Raw genomic sequence first — 7,796 nt, 5'->3', positions numbered from 1 at the left:
ATTTTAGGCAAGGGGTCAGGTTTGGCTACAGGAAGAGATTAAGCAAAGTGTAAAGTTTTTGTTAGGAAAAAGGTTAGGCTAGGGAAAAGGATAGCCAGGGGAAAAGTTAGGCCATGGAAAAGTTTTAAAGCGGTGAATAGGTTATGCTAGGGCAAAAGTTAGTCTATGGGGAAGGTAAGCCTATGGTAAAAAGGTTAGGCTAGGTGCATAGGTTAGATTAGGGGAAAAGCAGGATAGGCTAGGTGTAAATGTTAGGTTAGGAGAATAGTTTGGGCTATGGGAAAGGGTTAGCCTAGGGGAAAAGACCAGGCTAGGGGAAAAGGTTACATCAGGGAAAAAGTTAGGCTATGGGAAAGGGTTAGGCAAGGGGAAAGGTCAGGAGAGGGGGAAGGTTAGGCCACGGGAAAAGATTACGCAAGGTGAAAAGTTTATGTTAGGGGAATGGTTAGGCTAGGGAAAAGCATAGGCCAGGGAAAAGGTTAGAACATGAGAAAAGTTTAAGTCAGGGAATAGGTTTGGCCAGAGGGTAAGGATAGGCTAGGGGACAAGGTAAGGCCAGGGGGAAAGGTAAACATTTGGGAAAAGGTTAGGCTAGGTGTAAAGGTTAGGTTAGGGGAAAAGGTTAGGCCAGGGGAAAAGGTTAGGCTAAGAGAAATGTTTAGGCTGAGGGAAAAGGTTAGGCTAGGGGAAAAGGTTAGGCTAGGGGGAAAGGTTAGGCTAGAGAAGAAGGTTAGTCTCGGGGAAATGTTTAGGCTAGGGGAAAAGGTTAGGCAAGGGGAAAGGTTAGGGTAGGGGAAAGGTTAGGCTAGGGGAAAGGTTAGGCTAGGGGAAAAGGTTAGCCTGGGGAAAGGATAGGCTAAGGGATAAGGTTAGGCTAGGTGAAAGGATTAGACCAGGGGAAAAGGTTAGTCTTGGGAAAAAAGTTTAGGCTAGGTAAAAGGTTTGGTTAGGGGAAATGTTAGGCTAAAGGAAAAGGCCAGGCTAACGGGAATAGGTTAGGATAGGTGAAAAGGCCGGGGAAAATCGAAGGCCAGGGGAAAAGGTTAGACCAGAGGAAAAGGTCAGGCAAGGGGAAAGGTAAGCCTAGGGAGAAAGTAGGCCAGGGAGAAGGTTTAGGCTAAGAAGAAAGGTTAGAGTACGGGTTAAGTTTAGGCAAGGTGTAAAGTTTACGTTAGGGGAAAAGATTAGGCTAAGGGAAAATGTTAGGCCAGGAAAAGGGATAGGCCATTGGAAAAGGGGAAAGATTTGGCAAGGGGTAAAGCTTGGGCAAGGGGTAAAGCTTAGGCTAGGGGAAAGGTTAGCCCAGGGAAGGGCTTAGTCTATGGAAAATGGATAGGCCAGGGGAAGGGTTAAGGCCAGGGGAAAGATTAGCTAATGGAAAGGTTAGGCGTCGGGGAAAAGGTATGGCTAGGAGAAAAGGTCAGTCCCTGGGAAAAAGTTAGGCCAGGGGAAGGGTAGGCAGGGGAAAAAATTAGGCTAGAGAGAATGTTAGGGCCAGGGAGAAGGTTGGGCTAGGGGAAAGGTTAGGCTAGCAGAAAAGGTCAGGCTATGGAAAAGTTTAGACTGGGAAAAGGTTGTGCTAGGGGAAAGGTTTAGGCAAGGGGAAAAGGTTGGGCTGGGGGAAAAGTTAGGCTAGGGGAAAAGGTTAAGCCAAGGTAAAAGGTTAGACCAAGGGAGAAAGGTTAGACTGGGAAGTGGATAAGCTAGGGAAAAAGGTTAGGGTTTGGGGCCATACCTGCAAGGCAAGGGCTGCCTGGCCCAAAGTAGCACTAAAAGGTTTCAGGGCCAAATCTGAAGGCAAAGGCTGCCTTGCCTGAACTGGAATGAAATGGGTTTGGGGCCGAACCTGAAAGGCAAAGACTGCAGGGCCCAAACTAGAACGAAAAGGGTTTGGTGTCAAACCTGCAAAGGAAATGCTGTGGGGCTGAAACCTGAACGAAAAGTGTTTGGGGCCAAACTTGCAAGGCCAGCTTGCAAGGGGGCCAGCTTCACTTTTAACCCTAGACTGCCCCCCACCCCCTGCACATGCCCAACTCGGTCAGAGACAAGCCACTGAGGAGTTCCAGCTCTGGAGGGACTAAGATGTTTAAGGTGACCCTATGGAAAGGACTGTGGGTTCAGGGAGGATCAACCCATCTATAGAATTAAGGGTCCTGCATCTTCTCAGCCCCACAGTCAAGCCCGGCAAACCCAGTTTCCTCCACAGAGACTTAGCCCCAGATTGTAATAACAGCTTCATTGCTGAGAGTGATAGGCCCCTCTGCTCACCACCTCCTTCCTCTCCTGCCATAACTTTTAATCATCCACACATGCCCCCCATTACCTCCTTTGGGAGGTGGAAACTCATCTCCTCTGCACTTTCCTCTTCCTAAAAGAATAGTCTTCATAGCCAGGTATTATAAGAAGCTTCTGATAGGCAAGGTGGGCTGGTCCCTCTCTTCCTATCACCAGGACCCTTTAAACATTCACCTCCAGATGGCTCTGAGTTGAGTTTAGGAAGCTCCTCCAAGATCCAGCCTGCTCATCCTGTCTCATGTGGACCACATCCATCCCAACCCATCTCCACACAGCCTCCCACCTACATAGTGTACATACCAGTAGTCTCCCAGCACTTTAAGAGCCCTACTGACATTGTTTCTTCTTGAGTAAGCCTTCCCTGACTAAATTTCACATCCTCCCCACACCAAGCCCCACCACATACACACTCACACTCAATTTACCCTTTCAACTCACCTATGCACTTAGGCACACCCACCAAGCACTGAACTATACATCCCACAACTATTAGGTCTATATCCTTCCACTTAGATCCTTACCGTACCAGTATTGTATTAATCAGATCTTCCCAATTCAACTGATGCTGGACCTATAAGACTGAAAGAGAACTCTGCTAGTATGTGGGAGACAAGCATATCTTGAAGGTTTAAAGGAAGGAGAGCAGAGAAGTGGTAACAGGTCTGTTAAGGTGGTGAGTCAGGGATGCAGTGAACATGTCTGTTAGTTCTGTTGTACTGCACCCTTCCTAACCATGTAGTATAGTGCTCTACACATAGTAAGCACTCAGTAAACATCACTGATTGATCGCAGGAAGGAAGTGTCTCTTGGAATTTCCACAGCCACAGAGAAAGGCTGGAGAACAGAGAGGCAGTTTGAGTGGCCAAGGAGACTTCTGAAATGGAGTGTTAGGCCCTTCACCTCACTATACACCTCCCTCACAGGCACGAATAAGGTCAGGAAAGGAGAAAGATTATACTTTCACATAATAGCCTGCCAAGGACACCTTTAAGGAAATTACCTGGCCCAGCAGAGCCCCTAGTAAGCAAGCCAGAACGCAGATTCAAAGTGACCCCAAACTCCACACCTCCTTCACCCCCAAAACTTTCCTCTAACCTCCTAAACTCCACAGCCCTTTGCATTAAAGCCAACACACTCAGCTCCAAATAGCCTCAGCCTCTGGAGGCTTATATAGGGAAGGAGAGGGGCGGGGCCCGGACTGACATCAATAATCCACCTGATTGAAACAGCTGGGTTAGAGATCAGGTGTCCTGGGAGGAAGCTCTAGTAGCTCATTGGAAGAGGGGATGGCTTTGGGAAAGATAGGGTACGATGGGATACAGGTTTAAGAGATAGGATTGGATTGAATCTCTAGCATGAAAGGATTTGTCCCAAGGAATCACAAATTCCAAACCAGCTTTTCCAGGGGGTCTCATCTCTTGGCCTGACCCCTACCCTACCTTGCTTTCCTGTATCAGTTCCCTCCTCACAGCCCCCACATCTGACCGGCTAACACTGAGACCCCGGAGTAGTCAAAGCAGTCTGGCCCTGTAAAACAGAAAAAATATCACTCTCCTCCCCACCTCCAGAGCCCTCCTAAAATCACATCTCCTTCAAGAGGTCTTCCCCAACTAAATCCTCATTTCCACTGTTTGACAAAGAAGGGAGTGAGAGAAGAGGAAAAGAGCTGATTTTGGTTTTATTTTGTGCATGTGTGTTGTGTTTTAATGTTTCATTGCTCTTAACGTGTCTGTCTCTAGTCTTTCTCAATGCTGGAGAAGGAAGATTGCAGACAACCTAGTTTTTTGAGGGGGTTGGGGGACAAACACAGTTTCTATGTCTGAGCCAACAGGACAGACTCGTGCTCCCCTTCTCCCCCACATCCAGCTGCTGCTCCCTGCAAAACACAGGACTCACTGCAGAACTCTCCCCCTGGGTAGGAGGCAGTATAGTTACCATCTAATGGAAGCAAAGTGTCACTACACCTTCTTCACCAGTCCTGACTGACACACATCTGGAGTTGTGGAACCTGACCTTAAGAGATACATGTGGATTAGTGAGGGGCCAAGTTCCCTCACCCTGCCCTTTGTCCTGCCCTCTGCTTCTGTGGCCAAACCCTTCAGTCTACTTCCTACCTCCTACTTCAATCAGTAGGAGATTGTAGACAACAAAGGTTTCTGTGGCAGACACCATTTTCCCTCTCCTCCACCAAATATTAAACCTATCATCTGGAGATTTGAGGCATATAGGCAGACCACCTCATTAAGATGACTGCAACAATCTGCCCTCATTTATTTACTTACATATGTAAATTAATGTCTGCCTCCCCTTCTTGACTGTAAGCTTGTTATGGGCAGGCAATATGTCTGTCCCAAGCGCTTAGTACAGTGCTCTGCACACAGGAGGCACTCCATCAATCCAATCCAATCCATCAATCCAATTGTACATGTACACTGCATGTATACTGGATAGAATTCAGTTTCTGGTACAATACCTGCCTTCTATCCTCCCAGTGCACACTGCTATGAACTCGATTTCAGGCAGGAATCGGCACACCTCTGCTTCTCAGAGAGAAATAGGGGAGACACCCTGATCTCCTCCCGATATTAGAAACCACAAATTTCCATAATGAGACCAATAGGGTCCCTTCTCCGGAGAGTGAGGCTGTGCAGTGACCTTGTAGTCAGGATCCTAGTCCCAGAGAGGCTTGCCCCTTCGATAGAATTCAGGGCCCTGGGTCTTCTCCAGTCCCAGGCAAAATCAGACAGAACTAGCTACCTGCACTACTAGTTACCAGGCCCCTGTTTTCTCATGAGTGGCATCAGCCTCATCACTCTTCTTCCCCCCATTATTCACACTCACACACACACACTCCTCCCACTCCACACCCCTCCTTCTTTTTGGGATGTGGAGAGAAGCAATGTGGCTCAGTGGAAAGAGCACGGGCTTGAGGGTCAGAGGTCATGGGTTCAAAACCAGGCTCTGCCAGTTTTCAGCTGTGTGACTGTGGGCAAGTCACTTGACTTCTCTGTGCCTCAGTTACCTCATCTGTGAAATGGGGATTAAGACTGTGAGCCTTACATGGGACAGCTGATTACCCTGTATCTATTCCAGTGCTTAGAACAGTGCTCTGCACATAGTAAGCGCTTAACAAATACCAATATTATTATTATTATTGTTATTATCATTATCATTATTATTATCATTATTATTATCATTTGGGGTAGCAATGCAGTCCATTCAGTAAGAGGAAAAAAGGTTCAGGGCAAACCTGCAAGGCAAAGGGAGCGGGGCCCAATCATGAACAAAAAGGGTTTGGGGCCAGATCTGCAAGGCCTGGGTCACGAGATGATAAAGGGTCCCATACTGGAACCCAAAGGCTTTGGGGTGTTACCTTGCAAGGCAAACTCTGGCTGGGCAACCTGGTACCAAAAGGGGTTGGGACCAGAGCTTCAAGGCAAAGTATCTGGACTGAAATGGAACGAGAGGGATTCGGGGCTCAACCTGCATGCATAGTCTGCGGACCCAACCTGGAACAAAAATGGTTCAGGGCCAAACCTGCAAGGCAAAAGCTGCGGGGCCCAAACCTGAACAAAAAGCTTTTGGGTCCAAACCTGCAAGGTGACCTTGAGGGGGCCCAAACTGGAACCAAAAGTGTTTGCGGTCAAACCTGCAAAGAAAAATTGCGGCCAGTGGGGCGGGGTAAACTGGTACCCAAATGTTCGGGGCCAAACCTGTAAGGCAAAACCTGTGGGGGACAAACCTCCTAGGCAAAGGCTATGGGGCCCAAATTGGAACCAAAAGGGTTCAGGGACAAACATGCAAGGCAAAGGCTGTGGGGCCCAAACTAGAACCAAAAACGTTCGGGGCCAAACCTGCCAGGAAAACTCTAGGGTCCCCAAACTGAAACCAGAAGGGTTAGGGGCCCAATCTGCAAGGCAAAGTCTGGGGTGCCCAAAGTGGAACAAAAAGGGTTAGGGGCCAAACATGCAAGGCAAAGATTGAGGGGGTCAAACCTCCAAGGCAAAGGCTGCGGGGCCCAAACTGGAACCAAAAGGGTTCGGGGCCAAACCTGCAAGGCAAGCTCTAGGGGGCCCAAACTGGATGCAAAAGGGTTTGCGGCCAAACCTGCAAGCAAAGGCTGCAGGGCCCAACGTGGAACCAAAAAGGATCGGGGCCAAACCTGCAAGGCAAAGGCTGCAGGACCCAACCTGGAAACAAAAGCATTCTTGACCCAACCTGCACTGCAAAGTCTGCGAGACCCAAACTGGAACGAATGGGGTTTGGAGCCAAACCTGAAAAGCAAAGGCTGCGGGGCCCATACTGGAATGAGAGTGGTTCAGAAGCAAACTTGTAAGGCAAAGGGTACAGGGCCCAAACCTGAATGAAAAGGGTTTGGGGTCTAACCTGTAAGGCAAAGCCTGGGGGACCAAACTGGAACAAAAGGGTTCGGGGCCAAGCCTGCAAGCCAAGAGCTGGGGGGCCCAAACTGGAACAAAAACGGGTTCGGGGCCAAACCTGCACATCAAAGGCTGTGGAGGTCAAACCTGAATGAAAAGGGTTTGGGGCCCAACCTGTAAGGCAAAGCCTGCAGGGCACAAACTGGAACAAAAAGTGTTCGAAGCCAAACCTGCAATGCAAAGGCTGCAGAGCCCAAACTGGAATGAAAAGGCTTCGGGGCCAGGCCTGCAAGACAAAGGCTGGGTGGGGAAATCTGGAAGGCAAAGGCAGGGGGTCCCAAACTGGAATGAAAAGGGTTAGGGCCAAACTTGTAAGTGAAAGTCTGGGGGGGCCCATACTGGAAAGAAAAGGGTTCGAGGCCAAACCAACAAGGCAAAGGCAGTGGGGGCAACCTTCAAGGCAAAGGCGGCGGAGGGCATAAACTGGAATGAAAATCGTTCAGGGCCAAACCTGCAAGGGAAAGTCTGCGGGTTCCAAACTGGAACCAAAAGGATTCGTGTCCAAACCTGCAAGGCAAAGGCTGCGGGGCCCAAACCTGAATGAAAAGGGCTTGGGGTCAAACCTGTAAGACATACTCTAGAAAGCCAAAACTGGAACCAGAAGGGTTTGGGCCAAACCTGCAAGGCAAAGACTGTGGGACCCAAACTGGAAGGAAAGGGGTTAGGGGCCAAACCTGCAAGATAAGGGCTGGGGAGGCAAAACTGGAAGGCAAAAAATGGGGGACCTAAAATGGAGCAAAAATGGTTTGGGGCCAGGCCTACAAAACAAAGACTGGGGGAGCAAACCTGCAAGGGAAAAGCAAGGGGGCCCAAAGTGGAACAAAAGTGGTTCGGGGCCAAATCTTCAAGGCAAAGATTGCGGGGCCCAAACTGGAACAAAAAGGGTTCGTAGCCATACCAACAAGGCAAAAGTCGGGGGGGCCAAACTGGAATGAAAACGGTTTGGGGCCAAACCTGCCAAACAAAGGCTGGGAGGCCAAACCTGAAAGGGAAAAGCAGGGGTACCCAAACTGGAACGGAAATGGTTCGGGGCCAAACCTGCAAGGCAAAGACTGTGTGTGG

Source organism: Ornithorhynchus anatinus, chromosome X4 (genome assembly GCF_004115215.2).
Source record: "Ornithorhynchus anatinus isolate Pmale09 chromosome X4, mOrnAna1.pri.v4, whole genome shotgun sequence".
Lineage (NCBI taxonomy): Eukaryota > Metazoa > Chordata > Mammalia > Monotremata > Ornithorhynchidae > Ornithorhynchus > Ornithorhynchus anatinus.
This window is presented reverse-complemented; position numbering follows the sequence as displayed.